Source organism: Dasypus novemcinctus, chromosome 26 (assembly GCF_030445035.2).
Source record: "Dasypus novemcinctus isolate mDasNov1 chromosome 26, mDasNov1.1.hap2, whole genome shotgun sequence".
NCBI lineage: Eukaryota > Metazoa > Chordata > Mammalia > Cingulata > Dasypodidae > Dasypus > Dasypus novemcinctus.
Window position 1 is genome coordinate 61,565,079 of NC_080698.1, and position 27,455 is coordinate 61,592,533.

Below are 27,455 nucleotides of genomic sequence, written 5' to 3' on the forward strand. Positions count from 1 at the left end.
CCATATCTAGTCATTGCTGGCCACTGCAGGAGTCCAAAACTGCAACATAGTCTCCATCCACTCTCCAGCAATTGCCAGCTGCTCTAGGAGTCCAAAACTGCAACATATTCTCCATCCACTCTCCAGCAATTGCCAGCTGCTGCAGGAGTCTGATCCTGCAACCTACTGAGGGACTTAGTTTTCATATACTTAATTTTCATATACTTACTAAATATTTCCAATGCAATGCATAACACATCAAACACACTTTGCTTCTTACTTCTACAACCCCACTGTGATATTGGTAATTACCAGGTATTTTACTTCAGCAGCACAAAAAACTACTTTCTTATTTTATGATCTTCCACTTTAATATGCTGATTAAGGTGGCCTCTGCATCTTTACAAAACACATTCCTTTAGTAGCCTAGCCTACTGTTCAGATGCACTAGTTGGAATCCTGAATATTTTACTTGGACAATTTACTGAAAACAAATTAGTACTTCTACCATTATTATTTTGTTGATATGATTCTGCAGAAGAGAGGTGAAATGTGAACTGAAAGTGTTTGTTTAATTTTTGCTTATTTAGTCATAAATTATTGGAGAAGGGGAGAAAGAGAAGATAGAATTTAAGCTGTAATCTGGAAGTGCAGTCTGATGAGATTTTTGCATTAAATTATATGAATGCCAGAGCTATAAATACCAAGTTGTGATTTTCAATGGCCAGGTAAAAGCTCAGAGTCTGTGGCTGGTGAGTGGTGACAAGTTAACTTTAGACTAATGGACTTGCTGGGGGGACAGGCTGGCAGGCAGACTGTGTTAGCTTATGATATGTGATGAAATACCATGGCTTGGAATCTGATTCTAACCACTGCTTTAAAGATAAAGTGTCAGAAGGTAAATGCCTTCCAGCAATTCAGATCAGGTGGCCTTTGCCATTTGACACTACCTGTCATTTCATCACATTCCATGTAGTAATTTCTTTTGAATATGAGCGGTACCACATATACCTGAGGATTTAAATATTCAGGATTCTTTTCATGAATTTGGTCCACCAGAGTCAGAGAAGCAAAGTAAAAAATCCAGTGAACTTTAAAATCAGATAGAGAGCATCTCCTCTTTATAGAAATGCCATGGAGACTGAGACAGGTTTAGTGATTTATCAATGTGTGAGAGAATTGGGACTTGACTCTCTAGCATCTGTATCATCTTATTTCATATCTTCTTCTTGTTACATTATACACCAGTGCCATTTTAAAAGAAATGAAGAGAGAAATCACTTTTCCCTGGAGTTCATACTCTGCTAGGTAAGATAGGACAAACACATAAAGAAATTCAAGGAAAACAATTATAACCCAATTTAAGATCAAATATAGAAAATAGATAATAAAAATTGCATGCATATATAATAATGAAGGAGGAAGCAAATGAAATGATTGTTATGGAAAACACAAAGGTCTCAGAAAGGAGGAGAGTTTTTGAGCAAAGTTTAAAGTGTCAGGACATCAAGAATTCTTTTCACAGATTAATTCTAATTAATTGTTTTTTTCCTTCATAATTTTCTTGAATAAACTACCTAGAAACAAAAAGGACCCATATCTACACTTATAGTGATGATAAAATTTCTCCCTCTTAGTAACATAATAAAACTTGCATTTGAAACTATATTTTTTTGATTAATACACTTTTCATTTTAAATGTTTTCATTCCTGAAAAAATAATGTAACTTTAGAGACTTTTTAAAAATTCACCTATCAAAACAATCCATCTATATATTTTTTTACTGTTTGGGTTACAAGGAACAGAGACTCACTCAGTCTGACCGAAATAAGTGGTTTTGTTGATGGGATACTTAGGCCAGTAAAGGAAATACACTATATGGGATCCCGAGGATTGGAGTCCTTGCTTATCTGGAACAGAGAAAGGCACTGTAACCAGAGAGCATTTTGGTTCAGGAAACCCTCAGAGGCCCCAGGTGTGAGCTGGATAATGATGATGACTGTGATAGTAATAACATTTATTAGGTGCTTTCCATGTGCCAGACACTATTGCCTGTATATTAAGCCATCCAATAATGTAGCTCAACACAAGAAACCATTATGGTGGGTGACTGTGCAGGACTGTGTATCAATGTGGGGGCCAATAAAGGGATATGTGGCCTAGATGTAGGATAGGTATTACAACATGCCCTGATTGGAAACACTTCAGAAGGGGAAAGGCGGGTTGCCCTCATGGTATCAGCTGCACTATTTGTAGGGAGACAGTCTGGGTTGTGGAAGGATTGTGAACATAGACTGTGTGGCAGGCAGACCCTTGTTAACCTTGGCAAGTGACTTCATCTCTGTAAGCCTCAGTTTTCTCATTCTGTAAAAGAGTCCCTTCTTAATAGGGTGGTTGTAAAGGTTAAATGAAATAACACATAACTAGGTACTTTGCAACAGTTCTTAATACATAGGGCTAAAAATCAAAGTGTTTATCATTATAATTTGAAATCATTTTATTTTTAAATGTTTATATTAAAGTTAATAGATCACATAGAATGTTACATTAAAAAAAACCATGAGGTTCCCATATAACCCACTTCCCCCCATCATTTTTATAAATTGTATTTTTTTGAAGATACATACATCACAGAAAAGGTTATGTTATGAAAAACATAAGAGGCTCCCGTATACCCCCCACTCCCCCACCCCACTCTTCCACACCAGAATATTCTTGCCTTTCAACCAAATTGTTTCCTTCATAAAACCTTAAACCAGATCTTCAATTCTGCAAAGTCACTTATTGCAGTAAGGCAACCAAAACCTGAAATTCCTTTTCATATGATTTAACTGAATTTCTCTGTGTGTGAACCATGGCCTACCTCTCCCTTTGCAAAGAGATAGAGCTATCTCCCCATCACTCCCAAACAATACAGCTCTTTAATTCTTTCCATACTCATCAAGTGAGAGGGGTGCCTAAGCCATCTAAGCACTTTCATCTGTCTTCTATGTGGAAAAGTCCATTGCTTAAGGTGTTTATAAATATAAAATATAAACTGGAATTCTTAATTTCTTTTTTTTTTCATATTAGCTGCTTTCAATGGAATTTGTACATAAGATTCTATTTTCCCTGCATCTTCTCAGTTGTTTTTTCCTTATATTTGCCCTTTTCCTTCCCTACTTGGTGAGATTTGGCTTTACATTCGAGGATCTTTTTGCGGTCTTTATCCAGTTTTAGCCTAGTGATAACTACCTTGCTGGGGTGAATGCCCACACAGACAGTGGTGCCATTAGCCTTCTCCCGCTGCTCCCATTCGATGTAGATGACATATTTCTTCCTGTAAACCTGGACTACTTTGCCAATTTGCTGACCTTTGTAGTGTCCTCTCACAACCTGAACTTCATCATCTTTTCGGATAGGCATGGATCGAACATTATATTTCTGTCTCAGCTCCTTGGAAAGAGGGGAAGACATAATCTTCCTCCGAATGTGGGAAGGTGCATTGAAATGCCTTTTATGGTTCTTGCTCTGACCAGAGGTCACAAAGGGATTGAACTTCATTTTGGCCCCTGCCACTTCAGCGATGGCTGCAAAAGGAAAAAGAGCTGCTCTCTATTTTTGATGCTGATTTTAACTGTATTTAACATGGGAAACTACTTAAATTCATTATATTTTTAAAGGGCAAGAATACTCAAAAGTACACTTCTTGCACCTGTATGCTTCTGTGTACATGTGTATGTTTTCTGGCTTGTGATTTTGTTCTAGTAATTGTTTTTTTAATTTTCCCTTAATCATCCATTTCTTTAGTGTGTATTAATCCTCATTGTGAGCAGTGATGAAATTAGTGTGTTTCTCTTCCTTCTCTTTCCCCACCCTCTCCTCTAGCACCTGATTTTAGGTGATTATATCACTTTGCTTAAGAGTTTGCCTTTATTCTGTAAATATGCTTATACTAATGACTATCTTGAGATACTGATGATGGCACCTTCATTGTCCCCTCCTATAGCCAAGTGGTGAGTTCCATGGGACCAAATGTCAGACAAGGAAAGGGAGTGGGTCTATCACACCAAAGATTACACCTAAATGAGTGATAGGCAGGTGACATCTCCCATCACTGCCCCTCTACCCTAATATACACCACCTGATTGCTTGGCTCAACTCCCTTGTTCACATAAGATCTCTAATATATTCTCTTTCTCCTCAGAAAAGCCAAGAATTTGATATCCTTGTCTTACGTTCTGTTTCCTAGAGGCAATCAAGACCTTCTGCCATCATTTGGAAAGCAAGTACAGAATAAGAACTTAGCTTAATTTTCTTAGTTTTTGTTAGTTCATGAATTGATTTAGATCAATGGTTTTCTTTTACCCATGATCTCTGTTTGGTCCAGAGATTCGAAGATTCTTTTACATTCAGTTATGGAAGCAAGGTAGAGCTGGGATAGAATCTCATTTCTTGCCCAGTATTCATCTGTCATGTGAAACTCTATGTAATTCATAAAGTCAGCCAAACTTTACTGAAGATACTGGAACAAGTCACTTGTACAGAGCAGGGGAGTTCAAGTGTAAGGAGGAGGCTTAAATGATGTAGCTCTTGTCATTTGTTTAAGAGATATACCACAAGAATGTGTTATAGATGTAGCTGTGATCAGGGCTCAATGACTTCCACAGATGGCTGTCTACTCAGTGAGCAGCATAATGTCCCCACATACAGGAAGCCTGGGAGTGCAGTTGTCAAATCTCAGTGTGAGCCCGTTTGTAGGAGTCCAACATTTTTATGGTTTCAGTTTACATGTTGGCAAGATGCTGGGTAATAAGATCATGGCATAATGTAGATGACAGGTTTTTATGTGTATAGGCATTTTAAAAATCAGCAAACCAAATTAAAGGAATTTTTTTCTACAGGTTATTTCTAGAATAGTGCTTTTAAATGTAGGATGGCCAAGTATTAAGAGTATTTGACAAATTTGAGGAAAAAAAAGTCAGAAGTTGAAGACAGACATATAAAGTATGATCTATGAATAACTGGAGTGCCTGAATGAGAAAACCAAAGCAAAGACATGAAAAAATATTAAAAATTGTAATTTTTTATTTTTCTGGAAAGAAATTCTTTGAAGCTGCATTATAAAACCTTACACTGAGTATTGAAACAGAATGACCAATATCAAAACATATTCTAGGTAAAATTACTAGGGTGTAAAGGAAGAATGAAATCTTTTCAGCATTAGAGTAGAGCAAGTGACATTATGAAAAGAACATAGCATCTCATCATCAGTTGTGATAATACTTTGTGCCAGAAGAAAATGGAGTAATATATTTGTGGAAAGAAATGTGAATCATGGTGCTATAAACAGCAAAACTGACATGAAAGTGAAAACAGCACTGAAAGCCAACTTCACTGGCTTGAAGTTGGGTAATATTGTTCCCATGATCCCTTTCAGGTGAGGGAACAGATTTCAGGAAATGAAATGTCCAGAAGACATTGGTAGGACAGATGTTAAGTCTTAAATTTACAGTTATTTGTCCATTCATTCAAAGTTTGTTTAGGGTGCTTATCTATCTGTGTTTATTTTATTGGTAAGGATGAAGAAAAGTAGTTAGAGAGATATTGTTTAATGTATTAACATCTAAAATTAAATGTCAAACCTATTTCTAAAACTCAGTGTAAATCTTTCAAACTGAAAAATAAATTTTCCCTCAATTGGCTGATTAGGGAATTGGGTAAAAGGGGCTGAGCACTGAGGCATCTCCATTTCTTTGGTATTATATCCCCTTTCAGTCTCCAAACATCATGTAATCTCTAGATCCTCTGAGACTCAGGCTGAGGCCTCCAGCTCAAGGTCTTTGTGCTGTCAGTAGTAAGGATCACTGGGGAGGCACAGAGGTGGATGGAGGAGTTTTTCTGAAGTGGGTAACAGGACCCAGAAGACACCTCGGATCATTAATTGTCTGCATTTACTTTGACCAGCCAGTTCATGTTTCCACCTCCAAGTTCACATAGAATACTGGAAACCTCAGTTTCTCCTCAGTTTTGCTGATTTTCCTAAAGTGCCAAAAGAAGGTTAGGAAAGCAATGGAATGGACGTGAACTTGTTTCCCTTCCTCTCTTCATCCTATCCACTCCATACTCACATTTCCTCTTCCTCTTCTTCCTGCCTTTTCATCCATTTCTTCAGTGTCTTCAGTGTATTCTAGGAAAAGAGAATTTATGAAAAGAGACTCCTCTTCCTTGAACAGTGTAGACAGCTACAAGGAAAGGAACCCACTTGATGACCATGTGCACATGTGCAGGAACACCCTGCAAGGGGAGTGCCCACCCCAGAACTAACTTCACAGGTGCTCCTTCCACTGGGTGTGGCCCAAAGCTTCTGACAACCAGCCCAGATTCCCTGCCTGGACCATTCAGGCTTATGCAAGCTGATTCAGTGATGCACATATGTTAAAACCAGGGCAATGCTAAGAAAATAGGTAAAGAGGATGGAAGAAATTTGTAGACATTGTTGTTCCCATGACCTCAACTTCCTGGATGAGACCACTTCCTTCAGGATAAGAATCATAAAATAAGGAACAGACAGAATGGAGAAAAGCTATAAAGAGGAGTTATGAATAAGAAAGGGAGAGATTACAAAAAAGACAGAAAGAGGAAGGAAATTACATGCAAATTGTTGTTCTCTGTATCTGATACTTCTTCAGAAACTGTGAAGTAAGCCTCCTGGTAACCAGGGCAGGAATGGTGATCTATCAACCTTATGAAAGAAAATGGGAAAGTTAGGGTTGAGGGCAGAACTCAAGCTCCTGTTGGTTATGACAGGGTGTGGTCTGCTCCCAGGACACAATTCTGTCCTCACCTTCACACTCCTCTCCTAGGGCCTCAGTCACTTCACCTCAGCTGTGAAGAAATGGGTCTAAGATTCCAGAGTCCCTTTCCCAGCTCTCAAATACTATAACTGTGGCTAGTGAGTAATGCCTGTATCCTCTTGTTCCTCTAAGAAGGCAAATACTCTCCATGTCTTTCTATACATGATGTTGTCTTTCTTCTCCTTTTTACCACCTTCATTACCTCCCTGGCTCTTTTCTCTCTCTGTATTACTGCCCATTTGTTTTCTCCTTGTCAGTTTCCACCAATCATATTGTTCTATAATACAGGAACACTGGAGAACAATCAATGTTCCCTTATTATGCTGCCACCCTCTCCAAAATATCAATTAGTCAATTAACCAGTCCACTCTAACCAGGGAGCAACTATCAGAAGCATGAAGTTGAATCAGGTCTTGTGTTCTAACCAGTCAACTCTGCCCTGTTCCCCACTTGACAGTCATGCCCCTCCATGTACCTTTCCTCAGTCTTGTCCAGGCACCCATCAGTGCTAGTACTTCAGTGGTTTGATGAATTCCCAAAAGATTCCACTTATTTAAGTGGCCTGTAGATCCCCTATTATATCACTTTCAGATTAAGTGAATACAGACAAGTTACTTTACCTCTAATCTTACATTCAACCCCTCCAATCAGTTCAGAAACCTATAGGGATGCTGTGAGGACAAAGTGTCTTCCATGAACCTAAGGTCATACCAGTCTCAGGACAATCACCTGATTTATAGGATTAATGGTCACTATCACCCACAGGACATGATTCAACTCCATGCCTCTGAGAGTTGCTCCCTGGTTTAAAATGGATTGGTTAATTGATCCATTGATTTACCGAAGAAGGTGGCAGTATAATATGGGAATAATATGAGAGGAGCAGGGACAACAAGAGCCAATATGTGAAGCAAGCCTGGCAGGCCATTCACACAAGGCCTCCAGAAACCCAGCCAGGCTTTGGGATGTGTTGGAGAAAGAGTTGTACATGAACCTCTCAAATGGAAGCAATTTCAGTTTTTAATCTAATCCCAGGACTTTGGATTTGTGTGAGCAGTAGAGAATAGAAGGATGTTCAAGGATATGTTTCTTTCGATACCTTTCCAGCACCCAGGTGCATGTGCAGTAAGCCCAGAGCATATGTTCTTTATGTCAGAAAGGATAAAACATTAATGAAGTGCTACCAGACCTTTAAGTACAGGGGGAGAAGCCCTAATTCTCAGCCACCACCTGGCACCCAGTAGAAGAACTTTGTCCCAAGTCTAGTTGATAGTCTGGGAGGGCTTGTGTCCTGCCAGATCCCCTCCATTGTAGGTCAACACCAAAACCTCAACTACACTCTCTTGTGCTTTATTCCCAAGAGCTGCTAACCAAAGAAAAACAAAGGCTTTGATGATTGGTCTTATGGGAAAGTGACTCTTAAATAGCATAGGAAGGAAAGATGATTGCAAACACAGTACGCTCAAAGAACATGATCATAATACTTCTTACTATTGTAATTAAATATAGAAAGAATAAAGCAGACCTCCATGTATATTTCCATTACTTTCTGAGTTCATAGTCCCTTCTTCAGTTGCTAAAGTAGCAAGCAGTGTTACCAGACTGTTTCTGATAACCCACTCTCATTGGATCCTATCTTGAGTGATATTACCTGGATTGTCATTTTCATCACTGCTGGTGGAGTCATATCTCTGATCCACAAGCCAATCTTTAGGAACACAAACATCTGCAAGAAAGTTTTTGGAGAATGTGGCACACCCGTCCCTTCTCCACTTGATGGCTTGCTGGCTACCCGAGATCACCACAGTTTCTTAGACCATCCCTGGACTCTGTGGATTCAGAGGCCTTCAATAAGACATTATAAATGGTTTGCAAATGAGCAAGATGGAGAAAGAATCCCCTTTTGACTATTTACTTCCCCCATTTTGATGGACCATTAAAGCTCTTACCTCCAAACTTATCACCCTGAAATTCTGACTGTTCTGGAAATACTCTGTATGAGATGAGTTCAATGAAAAGACCAATGGCAGGCTCAGAGCTGCTGCCTGGGAAAGTGTAGTGTGATGATGGATATGTTCTTTCTGTATTGTCATGCCATAGCTACTAGCACAAATGGCTGTTGGGCTTTTGAAAAATGGATAATACTACATTGTGCTGCAGATGCCCTGAAGGTGTGGTGCTCAGTAATAAGAATTGAAATCATGAATGTTCCAAACTCATAGACGATTTGAGATCCCATAAGGCCAAAAAGATGTGAACAAAGTGTATAGAATTTGGAGTCAAATCACTTAATATCTCCACAATATGGTTTCCTGTTCTCTAGATGTGAAACTTGAAAATTCATTCACCTCTCAATCCTTCCATATCTCATACGTTTTGAAAAAGTCAGATATGGCTGCTTTTCTTTTATCATGACCAATCAAAATGCCATGATCAGACTATAAAGGCTTACTAAGAGGTGAGATATATTACTAAATTAAGATTTATTAATTAAATCTTAGTAAGAGGTGTTCTCTAATACAATTTTATCCATTTAGAGTCCTGCGAACATTTTCCTGAAGGGTAATGGGGTATTTTCCTGGTTTACTGAGGTATACTTGGCATAAAATAAACTGAACCTATTTAAAGGATATAATGTGATAAAATTTTGACATATACCCATGAAGAAATGAACTGGCATTTTTTACACAGAAAGCTGACATTAGCAACTATTTAGTGTTAGAGAAATCTAGGAAAACACACATGGTCACACATTCTCCACATGCACATTGAGAATCATACATACACATCAGGAAGCTTCTCTCTGTGGAGAGGTTCTCTCTAGACAAAGCCAACAAGGAATATTCATTGCTCATCATCTAGATTTTTCCTCAGCAAGTGTGTGATGAGAGAATACATAATATTGTTGCTTGCTCTTGGAGCCACCTGCAGTTGCAGAAAAGAAAACACTATAATGATCAGAACTTACTGTGTTGTGTTTGTAGAAGGCTTTTGAAAACCAGGTAGGAAAGAGAGCCAAGTCAAGGAAACCAAAAAGCAAGTGAGGGGACACCTGAAAAGGCATGATGAGCTTTTCCTGTATTATGTATCTCTCCATTTTGGTTGGCATTTAAAAAATTCTTAATCCAAGAAGAAAATATGGCTGCTAAAGAAAAACTTCCTTTTATAATCTAATGCTTCCATTTGTGATTGTCCTTTTGAAACAGAGATTGGCAGGTCAAAACAGATGCCAAGTGAACACAGTCCCCACCAAGGAAATTGTACATATCATCTGTAAAGTAATGGTCATATTTAATTGAATGGAAAAAGAAAAATACAGAAAGCAATGGTTCTAAAGGGAAACTTACCTTGGAATTAGATGGGGCTTCCTCTACTGCCCTGGCACTCAGATCTTTCAGCAGGCCCTCTGGGGAGCTAGGAGGATAAAGAGTAATAGTCAGTATATTGGAGTTGGTGCCCTTGGAGTACTCTGAAGTTTTGCTCGACATGGACAAAGGATTAGAGTAATATGGAGGCAGGTATTTAACAAGGATAGTGTGAGCTGCTGACGAGTGGAAAAAGGATAGCAAAAGGTAGGTACAGGAATAGAATGGGATGCAGTCCTTGACTTTGTAGCTAATGACCTCCGAAAGCAATGTGAAATAATCCAAAAAAGTTACAAAATACATGCCATTGTTCAATGATGGATTATCACTCCTCCTGCCATTTTGAAGTCCAACTAAAATGCTACTATCACCTTGTCCTGTTACAAAATCATCAGTATTCATGGTTCCACATATGTCATCTCTCTTTTTTTTTAAAGGAGGTACCAAGGATTTGACTCTGGACCTCATTCATGGGAGGCAGGCACTCAACAACTGAGCTATACCTGCTTCCCATTTTCATATTTTGTATAGGATTTTTTCCTCTATTAAAAAAATGTTACATTAAAAAAATGTAAGAGGTCCCCATTTACCCTCCATCCCCCTCACCCCACTCCTCCCACATAAACAACCTCTTTCATCATCATGGGACATTCATTGCATTTGGTGCATACATTTTGGAGCACTGCTGCACCACATGGATAATGGTTTACATTGTAGTTTACACTCTCCCCCAGTCCACTCAGTGGGCCATGGCAGGACATACAATGTCCAGCACCTGTTTCTGCAGGATTTTGCTGTTATTTGTACACGAGCATTTTATTAGCTTTCCAAAGTGTAATAATAGGGTAATTGTTTTAAAGACATTTATAAATTTTATTGTGGGACTGGATAGGCAAAACATTATGTTTTTTTTTTAATCCTTTATCATGAAGAGACTCAGTTATAGAAGATTTGAAGATATTTAAATACTGTCATTTAAAAATTGACCACTATAAATCATGTGGTATTTTTCCTTCCAGTCTTCCTTTTCTATACCCTGAATGCTTATTCACTGAATGTGTTGGATGTTCATCCTTATACTATCCAGGCACCAATTTGATAGTTTATTACTAAGGGGAGACATGAGTTGAGTGCTAAGGCTCTAATGCAGTTATAAAAGTTGCAGCAAGGATGATATACACCAGATCAGTAGCCAAATGATAACTTGAGTTCTTATTGGTCACTGTCCCTAAGGCATGCAGCAAACAGTGCCAAGCACTTCTAGGACTCAAGAAATATGCTAATATCTCCCAATTCCTATCTGTTTGGGCTGTAGTGTGGAGGACTGACTTAGTTAAACCAGATTGTGCTTGCAGTCGTTCAGAATCTGAGCTGAACAGGCATGTGGAATTTCTAAGTGCTTTTCACACTATGTCAATTCATAGTCTGCGGTAACGGCAATAATAACAGGTCTGAGTCATGTGATCACTGAGTTGACTTATAATGATGGACAGGATGTAGGATCTGTGCAGGTCTGATATATCCAGGAATACACACAAATGATCAGTTTCCCTTGCTGGCACGGTGTAGAATCATCCCATGGCCAAGTGATGGGGCTAGGTTATGGCTATAGCATCAGGGTCAGGGACACTCATGTTTGAAATTGTAGGCTAATTGTCTCTGCACCTCAGTTCTTCATCAGAAGAGTGGGAATAAACAGTCATAGTATGGTAGTGTTGAAGGTTGAATGAGCAAGTATAGGTAAAGGGTGTGGTAGTGGATTTTTTGAGAAGTTGTCACTGGCAATTGTGCTATATAGGTGGGAAATAGTTTCTCCACCCCCACCTTCACAATCTCATCTCAAAGACTCTGACATAGATATCTCCAGCCCTGGTACACAAACCCTCACCAGCTAAAGGGAACACAGCTGCCTACAAGGACTGTAGAACATGGCCATCACTTAACTAGAAAATAATCACATCCCCATTTCTCATTCTCACCTGGAAGCTGGAATCAGGGTGGCTCTTCAGAGTAAAGCAAGCACACAGTCCCTGGGGATTGAACGCAGGACTTCATACATGAAAAGCAGGTGCTCAAACACTGAGCTACATCAGCTCCACCCTGGTTTTTTAATTATCTAGATTTTTTCTGAAGTTCAAAAATGCATATCATTTTCTCTTGTACCTGAGGCCACCTGTAATTATATTAAAGAAAATACTCAGGATCAGATCATGCTGTGTAGCATTGACACAGATCTTTTGCACTTTTGGTGCAGATGGGAAACAGTGGTTGAGTGAAAGATCCTATAAGTAACTGTAGCAGACACACATGGAAAGACACAAGCTTTTCCTAGAGAATGCATCTCTCATGTCTATTTTGGTTGGCACAAAAAATTCTTACTCTTAGAAGGAAAAACTGCTGCCATTTAAAAAGCCCATATACTTGACTCCCTGCTGTTGCTATTTGTAAATAACAACTTGAAACAATAATAGAATACTCCCTAAATAAGGAAATTCTATATGTCATCTATAATGTACATGGTCAGAATGTTCATATCTGAACTCAATTGAAAATGAAAGGAATAAGTAAAGTGACATTTTCTCAGACAAAGAAAGGCAACCTTACCTTGGAATTAGATGGGGTCTCCTCATCTGCCCTGTCACTAGGTGGTTCCTCCATCAGGCCAAGGCCTCTCTTTAAAAGGTGGTACACATTCTAATAGATTCTAATAGTGTTTAGGTGCCCATCCTGTGCTGACCAAAAGTAATTTGCTTGCTCACAAAAGCCAAATTGATTGTTAGGGAGTCATCCCCCACTTAAAAGAGCTCATTATCAAAGCTGAATTTTAAAAGTCCTATTCAAGTACTTGCCAAACAAATTTTCCCTATATACCAAAAAAAAAAAAAAAAAAAAAAGGCCATCAGAAAGGCCTTATGTCACCAGGCCAAACCAGAAGAAAAAAGGTTCAAGTATACAAACAGGACTGCTGTTAGTAGCTTAAACCATAAGAACCAAAGTTCAAAATGTCAGTTCAAAAGTTACCCCTAAAAGGTCTAGAGCCTCAACCAAAAAGAGGGATGTTCAGAACCAAGAGGACTCAGACAGGAACTCAGGGCTGTTGGGGAGATGGCAGAGCTGAAGGGGCTTTTACCTGTACCATGCTCAAATCCAACAGTAGCTCCAGAGTCAGGTTGGTAGGTACTTAGAATCCTGTTTCTAACACTATGTAATGTCAACTGAGAAATAAACTAAGCTGCAAGGCAACAAAGGCATTGATTTAGGGTCTTAGAGTTGCAATTAGGGGAGCACAGATTCAAGTAGCAATCCAAATCATGTCCCATCTTTGTATTTCCAGGCAAGGGGCTTTAAAGAAGACTTGAGAAGTTGTTTGTAGTTGTAGTGTATTTGGGGTATTCAGTATACTATATTGTCCTTCAGGTTAGATAGTTAACTGAGTTCTTTATCTTGTGTGTGTGTGTGTGTGTTTTAATGCTCGAAGATCAGAGAAGAAATACTTTCAAATATTAGCATTGGAGTATGGATGTGGCTGAAGCAGTTGAGCACCTGCTTCCCACATGGGAGGTCCCAGGTTTGGTTCCCGGTGCCTCCTAAAAAAAAAACAAAACAAAAACCAACCAACCAAAATCAAACAAAAGAAACCAACTCAGGGGAACCGATGTGGTCCAGTGGTTAAGCACTGGCTTCCCACATATGAGGTCCCAGGTTTAATCCCCAACCCCAGTACATTAAAAAAAAAAAAAAATTACCATTGGTATTTTTTTCAGTGGTGAGCTTGTGATTTTGATTCCCTTTGCTGTGTCATCTGAAGTTTCTTAAATAGTATGTATAAGTTGCATAGAGAAATAACTACTTTGAGTGCTAATGACACCTGTAAAAGTAAAAAGGTCGAATGTGCTTCTGAACACTTGCCTTGAAATGCTTTTCTAATGCCTTACCCAGCATGTTTTTGACAGCAACTGTGATGTTCAAGGCCAGAAGATGAATGTGATTGGGAACATGGACATTGGAATTACATGTTCAGGGCTGATTCCTGACTCTGCTTCCTGTCAACTGGGAAATTTACTAAATTGTCTGTGTCTCATTTCCAGATCTGAAATACAGAGCAAGTACCATTGGCCTCATCGGCTGCCCTCAGAATTAAGTAATGGTCCTGGCTCAAATTAGAGACACAATCCATATTATTTTATTGATATATCTAGTGTTCTTTTTCCTATTATTCACTTGTTTACTCAGTTACTTTTCTTCATATGGTAATTCATAACTGTAATGTATAATTATTGTGAGAAAAAAGTCATCCTAAATTCCAAAAGCAATACCCACAGTGGAGTTCTGACCTTTTTCTACCCTCCAATTGACAAATATTTATGGACAGCAAAGGCAGACTGGATAAACTGGGGGCAAAATAATAGTGAAGTTGTCACACTGTTCTTATGTTGTGTTAAAACTTCTGCCAAAGGACTAGGCCCAAACTGAGTGTGAAATACTACAATATCTGTCTGGAAGACCAGAGCATGGAATATTGGAAACTACTTCACAACACTTGTGAATTAAAGACAGCCAAGGTGTCTTTTGTTGTTGTTGTTGTTACTGTTTTCAGAAAAGTTTATTACCAATCCCTTAGGAGTGCATTACAAATAATGGGGATAGAAACCCAAACCAAACCTTGAAACACTTGAAAACAGGGCTGCTAAAGAACCAGATGGCTCCAAGTTGTCAGGGAAAGGAAGTAAAGGAGAGGCATTCTAGACAGTGACCTACCCTGGATCCTGAGTCTGTATATTAGTGTGACTATTCTGGGGAAAGGGGGAGTCAGAAATCCTCACCTCCATAACCCCAGTGTTGCCCTGGATGGTGGGGAGGAAAGGCAGAAGCAAGCACTGAGGGCACAGGCCTTACTGAGTCTAATCTGGGTGTCACTGCCTCCAAATCTGTGAAACAATAAACTCCTTTAAGCCAACAAGTATGTGTTATATGACATGTCAACCATGGTATACTGAAACAGTTCCTTTGAAAAATCCTCTTGCCCCAGAGTTCCTGAGGGGTAGAACTGATGCCCTGGAGGAGGTGACTCACCTACAAGAAGAGTACATATCCTGACCCAGCCTCCTGTCTCTACATTTCCATCCTTGATGCAAAATATGAGGTAGTTTCCCCCACATAAAGGCTTTCTGAAGTACCAAGGATGTCCAAATTTTTGGCCCTCCTCCCCCAGCATCTTCACAAAACTCTGCCTCATGTGAGTCTTCCTGGGGGTTGGACTACCACCTGAAGTGACCAGTGGTCTGCTTGGCTCCTCTACTGGCTCAGAACCTAAGACATTCCAGACCAACTGCCAGATAACAGCTATGCAAAGAATTAGCTTCACCTTTAACTCAACTACTCTGGAACAACAGTTAATGCTCATCAACTGGCAAAGTCACCTACCTGACTGAGGTTTGGTGAGTTAATGAATGAAGTCTCCCTGTTCCCAATTATCTCCCTGACTAAATATTTGAACAACTCTCTTAGTGTGGAGTCTGTACATTCCCTGCTGAAGTCTTTCTCATCCTAAGAGTACCCTTTCTGGAAGATATGGGCGTGAGACTTTGTGTTCTAATATGTATTTTACTGATCACTAGTGATGTTGAATGCATTTTCATACTCCTGCTCTTTCTGAACTCACTGCAGAAATTATGATTTATGGTTTACAGAGAGGGGACATAGTGAATCATTTGTGCTTTGAAATGTCCACATCCTTTGAGAACCCAAACACACAGCCCTGTTCTCAGAAATGCTTCATTTCCCTGCATCAAGAGTCCCCTCCATGAAGAGGAGAAGGACAGGTTAAGAGAAATGGAGTTACCATTGGACCCAGCAATCCTGCTTATAGGTATTTGTCCAAGAGAGTTATTTTTCACTTAATAACTTGTATACTGATGTTTTAGCTACTTTATTCCTATCTCTAAGAAAAAGGACCATTTAGGTTATACAATTTTTCTGGAGTTCCTTTGGAATTCTTTTTTAGTGGTTTCTCTGAGAATAATACAGGTATCACAGTCTAAAAGAATTAATGTTTTACCCATCCAAGTAACATGTGGACACCTTACAGCCATAGGAATCATTTAATCCCCTTCTTTGCTGAAGTGGTCTTCTGAGTTCCCAGTCTAGGGTATAACTTCTGCAAACATTTTGTATTTTTATAATTTTTCAAAATTCATTCATATATTTAACAATTTAACAGTTGAAAAACAGTTATTCTTTCTCCCCAGATACTCACCATTCCTGATCCACATCTTTTATTCCTGAATTTGAAAGCTTCCTTCTTAAATTATTTCCATTTAGCCTGAAGTTCCTTTCCCATCTTTGTAGAGCAAGTCATCAGGTGATGAATTCACTTGTTTTTCGATCCTCTCCTTCTGTCTTTATTTTGCCTTTAAACCTTAAGGAACTTTTGATGAATGCAGTATTCTTGGTTGAGGGTTTTTTCTTTTGCGCTTTAATGATGTTTTTCACTCTTATGGCCTCTATATTTTCTGAAGAGAAATCAAAGGCCTTCAAATTGTTATTTTTCTACAAATTGTCAAATTTTCTGACTCCTTTCAAGATTTTTTCTTTATCTTTAGTTTTCAGCAGTTTGATTATGATGTATCAGGGTGAGATTTTGAGTCCCTTGGATCTATATTTCATAGAGTAGTGTTCAGCCATTTTTCCCCTTACCTTTTTATTGGTACCAGCCTCTTTCTGCTCAACCCAGTGTTTTGAATGAATATTAAAACTTTTTGTATTGCCCCACAGATCATGAGGCTCAGTTTTGGATCAATTCTCTCTTTCTCACTCACTCTCTATTCTCAGATTATATCATTCCTATTCATCTAAATTCCATCTCACCAATTCATTCATCCCTTACTTGTCTTCTCTAATTGAGATCGCTCAATGAATATTTTTTATTTTCTATAACTTTATGTTTACATCAAAAGTTGTCATGTATATCTTTTCTTTGTTTCTTTTTCTCTGCTGAGAACTCCTATCTTTCCATTCAATTAAAGAGTACCCTTTGATGGAGTTGGATGGAGATGTGACCTCTCTACACATGCCTTTTCTGTCAATTTCACTGAACCTGTGGTTGGGGCTGGTGTGTGCTCAGTAGGCTTGGGTCTCTGGACCGTGTTCCAGCTGGGCCCTGAGCCTCAGCAGAGTAGTAATACCTACTTTCCAGTTCATCATACTTACCCAGGTCAGCCAAGAGGGAGGTGAGGATAGCCAACCACCACCCCCGGGTACCAAGAGAGTCTACAACTGCAAATGGGATAATACAATCCATCAGCCATGTGGGCTGTAAGCCCCCTCTCAGTTTATACTTGGAGTGGACATTTGCCATCCTGGGGTCCACAAGATGGAGGAAGAGAGTATGGAATGGAGTGGATTTGCTGGTATTCTACTATAGAACTATTGTGATTCTAGCATTGGAAGAAACTGTATCCTTTATGTCAATACAGTGGCAACAGGGGTTGCTGAGGGCAGGGAGATGGAAGAAGAGTTGTGATATGCAGACATTTTTGGGATTTTGGGTTGACCTGAATGGTATTATGGGGACAGATGGAGGACACTGTATGTCCTGCCATGGCCCACTGGATAGACTGGGGGAGAGTGTAGGCTGTACAGTGTAAACTGCATCCCTTGTGGCATAGTAGTGTTCCAAAATGTTTACAGCAAATGCAGTGAATGTTCCATGCTGATGAAAGAGGTTGTTGATGTGGGAGGAGTAGGGGTGGTGGGGAATAGTGTATTTGGGAGCCTCTTATATTTTCTAATGTAACACTTTGTCTGATCTATGTATCTTTAAAAACAAAAAGGATAAAAAAATTACAGAGAATGTACCTTAATCTCATTGAGCATAGACAGAACAACCATTTTGTCTGATAAATCCTTCTGTGGTTAATTTAGGACAGTGTCTATTGATTGAGTTTTCCCTTAAGAATAGGTCAGGTTTTCCTAGCTTTTTGTATATTACATAGGGTAAATTTGAGTGATATTTTGATAAGCGTGTTTACATTGTGAAACTCTTTCAAGTCTCTCTTGGCTAGCTTAGCCACTTAATGATTCCATGGGAATCTGAGGACCAGTTTTTCCATTTCTGTAAAAAGTCTACTCAATTTTGATTTTGAATTTAATCTGTAGTTTCCTTTGCATGGTATTGATATCAGAACAGTATTTAGTCGATGAACAATGAACATCTTGCTATTTGATTAGGTTTTCAGTGTCACTCAGCAGTGTTTTCTAATTTCAGTATATATATTCTGGTTAAATTCTTAGATATTTTATTGATTAGAGGCTATTTGATTGGAATTTTTAAAAAGTTCCATTTAAGATTGTTCTATGCTGGATTATAGAAACAAAAATGACTTTTGCCTTGTATATCTTGTATCTTTCAATTTTGCTGAATGCCTTTTTTAGTGCCATTCCTATTCTTGTGGATTCTTTGGGATTTTGTTTGTAAAGGATCAGGCCATCTGTGTTTATAGAAATAGCTTTACGTCTTCCTTTCCAGTTTCAATGCCTTTCATTTCTTTTTCTTGCCTGATTGCTCTAACAAGAACTTCAGTACAATGTCGAATAGCAGTGATGAAAGTTCATCAACTTATCTTGCTCCTGATTTCAGGGCAAGACATGTTGCTATAATGTATGTAGATGCAGTGCAGCTGCTCATGGAGTTGAAGGACTTCCACCAATGACCATCCACTCAGTGAGCAGTAGAACATCCCCAGGGTACAGGAAGTCTGGGAGTGCATTTCTGAAGTCCTGGAATTTTAGCTAATTTTAGGAGGCCAACATTCTAATCATTTTGAATGGCATCTTTCTTGTTAATGTGTATGTATTCAGGTGTTCATAATGAGATCATGATATGATATAGCTGAAATATTTTTACGTGGTCCTAAATTTTAATATTCTGTAAACCATTTTAAATGACTTTTTTTGTTTGTAGAGTTTATTTCTAAAATAGTGCTTTTAATGTAGCAAGGACAGATATTAAGGACAATCCTTGGTGACCATGGAAAATATATAGATTGCTTTGGGGGTTGTTGGTGTATGTGCCTGAGGATAGTTATAAAGCTACTTGGTGCTATATATGTAGTCCAGATATACATAACATTTTTCTTATGTGATTAGGTATCAGAACAATATAAATTAAAATATTATTTAAAAATGAATTGCCATTGCTAAAGCCAAATATGTTTGAAAATAGATTAATTTAAAACTAAAAAGAAAATAGTACTGAAATTAATGACTCAACTATAATGTATACAGAACAAAGAAAATTCAATATAAAATAAGTATAAGAAACCAAAATCTAATAATTGTGGAAATAAAATGCATATAAATATACACACACAAAGTCATTCAAAAATGAAATACATTTCAAGACATACAATTAAAAATACCCTTAAAGATAATTGATTCTGGAAATATATAGACCTTTATCTTTTAGGGAATGGGTAGATTTTGGCAAAGGGGTTCTAGCTGTTCCACATCAAGACAAGAGCATACATTCAAAGGAGATATTCACTACTCAGATGCAGAAACAAATAGACAATGACAGGTGCAATAGATGTAATGATAGTGAAGACCCATATTTAAGAGTGATAGAAGTACAGAACCCAGAAATATCAGGAAGAAAGCTGTTATATATATTTTTAAATTCAAAGAATATTTCTACAGAGACAGATCTGTATTGTAGGGAATGCTATTTTGAATCTTGTTTCTATCTACAAATTTTTAAAAAATCATATGAAATACCAACAAAAAAATATTGATGTTATTTCCAATACAGGTATAAAGGCAGACTAACACTACCACATGAACAAATGCTCTTCATTTTGATATACATTATGTAGTAAAATGTACCATCTCAAAAAGAAGGTAAAAGCATTAATGAAAGGAAACAGTACATGAAAGAACATCATCAATGAAATAGGGAAAAAACTGAAAAATGGAGGGATAGAAATCAGGGAATTATAAGAAAAAATGGGGGAAAAAATCATTTCATGATTTACATATAAGCTAGAAGAAACAGTGAAAAGGTTATACCTAAATAGAAAGAGAAGTTAAAAAGAAGAAACTGCTTAAGAGAAACTTAATGTAATGTAAAAGATTTGAGAAAAAAATGTCAAAAGTTTAAGATCAGCATAGAAAGGCCAATATATGAATACTGCAGTGTTTGAATGAGAAACTAAAGGCAAATACTTGTAGCAATTATTAAAAATTATTACTCCATTTTTTTCTGGAAAGAATTATTTGAAGCTCCATATTAAAATTACACACTGAGCATTGATACAAAAGGTCTAAAGATAAGGCAAATTTTAGTGAAATGACTATGGTTTAAAGAAAACAAAACCATTTATTAGAGGAAAGCATGTGGCACTGTGGAAAGAACATTAGAATCTCATGAATATTTTTGAGAAAAATAATTTGTGCTATGTGAAAATAACGGTAATGTCTTTGTGGAAGGAAATGTGAATCATGGTTTTATCCCCAGCAAGACTGAAAAGAAAGTAAAAAAGACAGTGAATTTGAAGTTATCCTGCTAGACCAAGGGTGATGTTATTGCCATGATCCCTTCCAGGTGAGTAAACAGATTTCAGTAAATGAAATGTCTGGAAGACATTGTCCTGAGGATGGAAGTTAAGCACTAAGTTTTCAGTTCCTTGTTCAACTATCAACATTGAGGATTCTATGAGAGAGTAGTGACCTTGGTGGGAGCCAGGAGGGAGACCAAATTTTATAATTAATTTGGCTCTAACTTTGTTTAACATGCTGATCTAAATATGTGTTTAATTTTTTTTGACAAATTAAGAAACACTAGTAGGAGAAAATATTGATTAATATAGTAATATCTAACATTAAATGTAAAATGTTTCTCTAAAACTCAATCTAAATTTCTCTAACTAAATTCAAAATTGTCACGAAATTGATTTATTTGGGTATGGGTAGAAGAGGATAAGCACAGAGGCATCTCTAAACACCATATAATCTATAGCTCTTCTAAGCTCAGGCTGGGGCCTCCAGCTTAAGGCCTTTGTAGCTGTCAATGGTGGGGTCTGCAATAAAAGCACAGGGTAGAATCACCAGATACAGAGAGACGGATGGAGGAGGTGTTTTGCTGATGAAGGTTGCGGGACTCAGAAGGTACAATAGACCCTGGAGAAGCAAAGTTGGCCCCCAATACCTAGGAACCAGATCCAAATGACACTGAATTCCTATTGCTGCTCTCGGCTTAAGGTACCATCTGTGTCACAGTGTCTGTAAATATCCAACTGAAGGGATTTAATCTGTTTGCTTGGATCGGCACCCTTGAAGTGACTTCCCTGAAGAGTAAGTCTGACTGTAGGACTCCAGGAAGAAAAGGCAGAGTCCTATATATCATACCAGTGAGAAGCAGGATATCTGAAGAATAGGTGTGGAAGTGATAACCCTGCTTCCCCAACCCCTGCCCCCTACACAGTCCAAGTCACAACTGCATCTTCACATTACTATTGGACAGGTTCCTTTTTCTCTCTGAAAACTAGTTTCATTTTAAAACACACCAAAACTTACCTGTGCTTTCCAGTTAAAAAACAGCTAGGCTCTAGTACTAAAAACATAAGTTTTCTTACATTAGTATATTCCAACATGAAAACATTACAGAAGACACTCCTTTTAACAAGATGCTGTAAACATTATGTTTATCTTTAGTTAGTTATGAAAGTAAAAAATAAAAGGAACATAAATAACTTGCAATTCTACCCATTTCACTCATCCCAAGTGAGCTCTTCATTGACATTCTTTCCGGTTTGTATGAATTATACGTACATAAAAAACTTCTCAAGAACCACAGCTTGAGGAAAGGTGGCATGAGCTGAGCAGGGATCTGAAGAGGACCCTACAGAGGCTGAGAACCCTCAGGGCTTGGGCAACTGCCAGTCAGGACTTAAATTTCCCCCTAAGAGGGAAACTGGCCTAGAATACCTACCCTACCTGCCTGTGAGGGACCCCAGAGTGCCATTGTCCTTATTATGGATTGAATCAGGTCCGCCCATAAAGTCATGTTTTTGTCCTAACCTCCGCTCTTACAAATGTGAACTCATTTCTAAGAACGTCAAAGGTCATACTAATGAATGTGAGTCCAACTTTAATCAGGGGGGCCTTAATTTAATATGACTGGAGACCTTATAAGAAGAAAATTAGGTACATTCAGGTACACGAGATAGGAGGCAGATGGCCAAGAGATGGAGGCAGAGGTTCAGTTATGGATTGCTGGCAAGCTGCCACCACCTTCAGAGAAAGCACAGTGCAACCTAAACCATGATTTTGGACTTCTAATCTCAAACTGTGAGACAATCAATTCCTCTGTTTGAGCTAGCTGGTTACCAGTATTGATAAAGCAGCCCTGGCAAACTAAGACAGCGTAATTCACCCTTTTGCCAGAGACCTGAATTGGTGTCATTTAGGTTCACTCCACCCTGTTCGCCAGACTCATTAATAACCAGGAGAGGCTTTTGTTGACTGTAAATGGATTATGAGTGCAAACTTCACTTCAGCAGGGCTGAGGTATTGAACTAATACAGGAGTGATCATCACAAAGAACGCAGTGTGAGTGCACATAGGGCTTAAAAGGGGCTAGTGCCCTCTCCTGCAAATTAAGGTGCCTTTGGAGGCTGTGGCTTGTATGGAATGAGGTTTTGTTCCCTGAGAAGAGGTTGTGAGGATATACTCTACTTACCTGTGCTTATTTTTTACCAGCCAGTTCTTGTCTCCACCTCCATGTTCACCCTCATTTGTGGCAATGCCAATGTTCTCCTTAGTTTTACTGATTTTCCTGAAGTGCCAAAGAGAAAGTTAGGAAAGAAATGTAATGTGTGTAACTTAATTCCCTTCCCTTTTCATCCTATTCACTCCACATTCACATTTCCTTTTCCTCTTCTTTCTGTCTTTTCATTTCTTCAATGCCTTCTGGATATTCCAGGAAAAGAGAAATTATGAAAAGAGACTCCTCCTTCACCTCAAACAGTGTAGTAAGCTGTAAGGAACAGAAAAAACTTGCTTGTCCAGAGATACCATTTGCAGGAACATACCTATGAGGGGAGAGTCCAGCCCAGAACCAAATTCATAAGTGCCCTCTGAAAGAGTGGCCCAAGGCACCTGACTCCCAGCCCAGCTCCTGTCCTGTTACATTCTGGTTTACTTGAGATTGTGCATGCTGCATAGTAGGTTTGGAAATGATGGAAATGCTAAAACAGCAGTTGAAAAGGATGTAGAAAGTTGTTAAAAACCTTCTCAAACCCATGACCTCAACTTCCTAGATGAGGTCAAATCCTTCAAGATGAATATCATAAAAAGAGGAGAGGTTGGGAGAGGTTCAAAGAAGTTTATGAGCAGGAATAGATGAAAAAAGACAGAAGACATGAATTACATGCAGATTGTCATCCCTGTGTCTGAATCATCTGACTTGATGAAGAATGCTTCTGAATGTACCATGGCAGTAACCATGATGGGGCATCCTTGTAAAAGGAAAGGAAAATGCTAGGGTTGAGGGGACAGCTTGAACTATTGTTCATGCCTGGTTATGACCTTATCCCAGCACATAATTTTGTAATTATCACAACATTGTATTCCTTGGGCCTTGATTGCTTCACCTTTACCATCTAAGTTTGGTCTAAGGTCTCCACAATCCCTTTTCCAGTCCTCACATACTCTAAATGTAGGGAAGACTGTCCACCCTTTCCCTCTAAGAAGGCAATCACTTTGTCCATGTCTTCCTGACCATGACATTATAGGATCTCTTACTATGATCTTACTGAAATATGAAAAGAACAAAGCAGATCTCAATAAATATTTCCTTTACTTTCTGATTTCACACCCCTCTCCTCCATCTCCAATGCAGAAGGGGTAATGGCAACTGCTCCCAGGAACTCTCTCTCATTGGATACTTCCGTGAGCATTGTTACCTACTTGGATTGTTACCGTCATCACTGCTGGTAGAGTCATACCTCCAATTCACAAGCCAATTGGAGGTATTGTTTAGGAACACAGATATCACCAAGAACTTTAATTGGGAGAATGGCACACCAGACCCTTCCTTTTCCAGTTGAGACCAGGCTGGCCACCCAAGATCACCTCAACTCTTTACCCCGGGTTCTCAGACCTTCCCTGAGCTCTGGAGTCAGAGACCTTCCACAGGACTTTGGACACAGTATGCAAATGAAAGAGAAGTGGGGATGGAATTCTTTCTCAACCTCTCACTTTCCCATTTTGCTGGACTGTTACAGCACAAGCCTCCAAGCTTATCACCCTGAAAGTTGGACTCTTGTGGATGTGGTCTATGTTAGAAGAGCCCAATGGGTTAGATGAGTTCAGCGGCAGACTCTGAGCAGCCTCCCAGGAGATGTTTTGTGAGGATGAATATGTTCACTCTGCATTGTCTGTATCATAGTTACTAACACACATGGTAATTGGGCTTTTGACAAATGGATGACATGTACTTGTGCTGCAGATGCCCTGGTGGTGTGGTGCTCAGTAACAAGAATTAAAAATGACAAATGTTGCCAAAGCCATAGTAGAAGATTAGAGATTGTCAGGCAGAAGAGGCATGATGAAATTGTGTTTTGGTATCAAACCACCTAATATCTCAGTGCCTAGTTTCCTGTTTGGTACTTTGCATTTCTGCAAAATTAACTTGGATTCTAAGCCTCTTTTCTCCTATGTTCAAAAGGACAGATAGGGCTGCTTTTCTTTCATCATCGTCAATGAAAGTGCCATTAGGGGTAAGTAAAGTGCTCTACACAGGCTATACTATTCAGTATTAAATGAATTCTTCTCATTAAATCCTAATGACAGTGATTTTTTAACATAGAATTTTCACTTGGAGTCCTTTGAACATTTTCCTGGGTTGTTATGGGATATTTTCCAGGTTTAGAGGCATACTTGACTTACAATGAACTATATTATTTGAAGTATATAATTTGATAATGTGGACATACGTATATGTCCTTGAGGAAATTATTATGGAATTGCACAGGTAATTGTGCTGGTGGTTATAGGAGAGAAATCTAGGAAGGCACAGAGCAGACATAGGATCTCACACATGCACATTGGCAATCACATTCATTACACTGAGAATCACAGCACATACTCATATACACACACAACACTCACATGAACACAAACCCATGCCATCTAAACAGAATCCAACTATTCAAGAAACATCACTCTAGTTCTTGCGTGAAATACCCATTTACTTCCCCATACCCAAATCCTTGTTCCTACCTGGAAGTTTTAATCAGGGGGCTCTTGACTGAAGCCAGCAAGAAGACCCACATTTCTTATCATGTAGATTTTTTTCCTCAGCCCACCTACCATTGACACTTTCTTTTCAGGCCAGCTGAAATTACAGACAAGAATACACTGTAAGAATTACAAATTATTATGTAATGCTAACAGAAGGATTTTGTCCTCTTCTTGACTTTAGAATATCAGATAGGAAAGAATGGTCAAACAAAGGAAAGCCAAAACCGGTGAGGGGACACCTGTGGAAAAGGAATGAGTTTTTCCTCATTGATGCAGCTCTCAAATCCATTTTGGTTACCAGCTACAGAATTCTTAATGCAAGGTAAAAATATTGCTCATTAGGTGTGCCTAATACCATATAGTTTATAAGTTGATGCTGCCTCTGTGATTTTACTCTAGAAACAGGAATCAGCTAGTAATAGACTCCCATTGAAGACATTCTCCAATAATTTTGTGCATATCACCTATAATGTACATGGTCAGATTATCCAAACCAAGAAAGCAACAGCTTGATCTCAGACAAAGAAAGGTGACCTCACCTTGGAATCAGATGGAGCTTACTCTACTGCTCTGGCATTCAGAAGCTCCTCCAACAGGCCCTCAGGGAACTAGGGGGACAGAGATTAACAGTCAGTGCTGGGGCTGTTTCTCCTGGATTACTAATGGTGCTTTGTTTATCTTGGGGAAGGGATTAGAGTATTATGGAGGCAGTTTTCAACTAGTATAGAGTGAGCTGCTCAGGAGTGGAAGAAGCAAAATGGAGGAGCAGGAGAATAAAAGGAAGCAGTCCTTAGCTTTGTCATTAAAGACATTCCAAAGCAACATGAAATAGTCAATTTCAAAGGGTAGGAAAATACATGCTATTGTTCACTGATGAATTCTTACCACTTCTTCCTTTTAAAAAAATAAGCCACACTTTTATTTATGGATTTTTAGGGTAAAACCACAGCTCATACCTCATGCATGCAAATATGTCATATTTTAATAATATTTCTATTTCTATTTTGAGCCCCTATTTGGTAGCATATGGGAAACAGAGTCTGAGGCTACTGCAGTTTTCCTTCTGTGTTTCCCCAGGGGACCAGGAGTTCCACGAGATTTACAGTGTATCAAAGTATCAGGCTGGAGCATCTTCCTGTTTCACTTGATCTTTACTTTTCAGTCTGTATAGGCCAGTCCTGCATACTTGTCCCCAATATTAAGATTCTTCAGGTCTGTCTGATGTCTCTCAACCACTTCACTCCCCTCATTGCTGGGTAGAGGAAATGATCATAATATTTTAGTCTCCTTTATATGCTGGGTGCTCAGAATTATTTCAGGCCCCTTTGCATAGACAGGATCAGATACATAATTTGTGGGGCCTGGTTCAATATGAAAATGTATTAAGAATCTCAAGATGGCAACAAGCATTAAACCATGCACAACGTCCCATGTGACTGCAGAAGTCATATGTTTTCTGATGCTCAAACACTATGCTGGATGCCAAGAAAAGCATGATTCTTCCCTCCTAAGACAAGCATAGGGCTCTCAGTTTTCAGTAACTGGACATTCTATCTTTCCTACCAGCCCTTATCCTGGGATGCAAGTGGCTGGTACAAAGGACATATTGCCCAAATTGTCTTCTTTCTCTCTTTTTCCCTCCACATAAACAAACATGGGTACTCCATCAAGTCTGGGAGTGTGCCAGCCTGCCTCTTTTCTATTCTCAATATTTTCTTCAAAGGGAAGAAAATTCTTTAAGTCCTGAGACCTTTAGAGCTTAGACTTTTAAACAAAGCAAAACATAAAATGAGCAGCCTATGATAACTCAAAGCCCTTTTCTTTCAATACTTTTCTGTCATTTGCTTTAAAAACCTGTTTTGAAATTCAGAAGCACTGTTTTGGCCCATTTTCTCTTTTTTGACTATGGCATCCCTTTCCGGAGTAAGTAAGTATATAAAGGCCAGATGCTAAAACAACTGCAAAAGAGCCGAT

General features: G+C 38.7%; 2 long non-coding RNA genes and 1 pseudogene across 7 annotated transcripts in view; 1 reads left to right on the forward strand and 2 right to left on the reverse strand.

Moving 5' to 3' along the window:
- Positions 1-3,082: 3,082 nt before the first annotated feature.
- LOC131276131 (large ribosomal subunit protein uL24 pseudogene) lies at positions 3,083-3,523 on the reverse strand (annotated as a pseudogene).
- A 1,501-nt stretch (positions 3,524-5,024) lies between these two features.
- LOC131276190 (uncharacterized) lies at positions 5,025-16,597 on the reverse strand. Of its 4 annotated transcripts, XR_009183702.1 has the most exons (7): positions 15,255-15,524; positions 12,161-12,354; positions 10,164-10,230; positions 8,468-9,741; positions 6,614-6,704; positions 6,091-6,149; positions 5,025-6,001 (listed from the first exon to the last, which is right to left on the reverse strand). It is a non-coding gene; the product is annotated as an uncharacterized lncRNA (long non-coding RNA). The 4 variants fall into 4 exon arrangements; XR_009183703.1 differs by lacking the exon at positions 6,614-6,704; XR_009183701.2 differs by lacking the exons at positions 6,614-6,704; positions 8,468-9,741; positions 15,255-15,524 and adding an exon at positions 16,438-16,597.
- The window catches only part of LOC131276192 (uncharacterized), a 63,057-nt gene continuing 51,012 nt past the window's right edge, over positions 15,411-27,455 (forward strand). The window contains exons 1-3 of one of the 3 annotated variants that reach the window (XR_009183707.1): positions 15,411-15,619; positions 15,872-16,050; positions 25,663-25,803. This is a non-coding gene — a long non-coding RNA (uncharacterized lncRNA). Of the gene's footprint in view, positions 15,620-15,871; positions 16,051-24,202; positions 24,959-25,662; positions 25,804-27,455 lie in introns of those variants that run through there. The other 2 variants (XR_009183706.1, XR_009183705.1) reach the window with 2 other exon arrangements.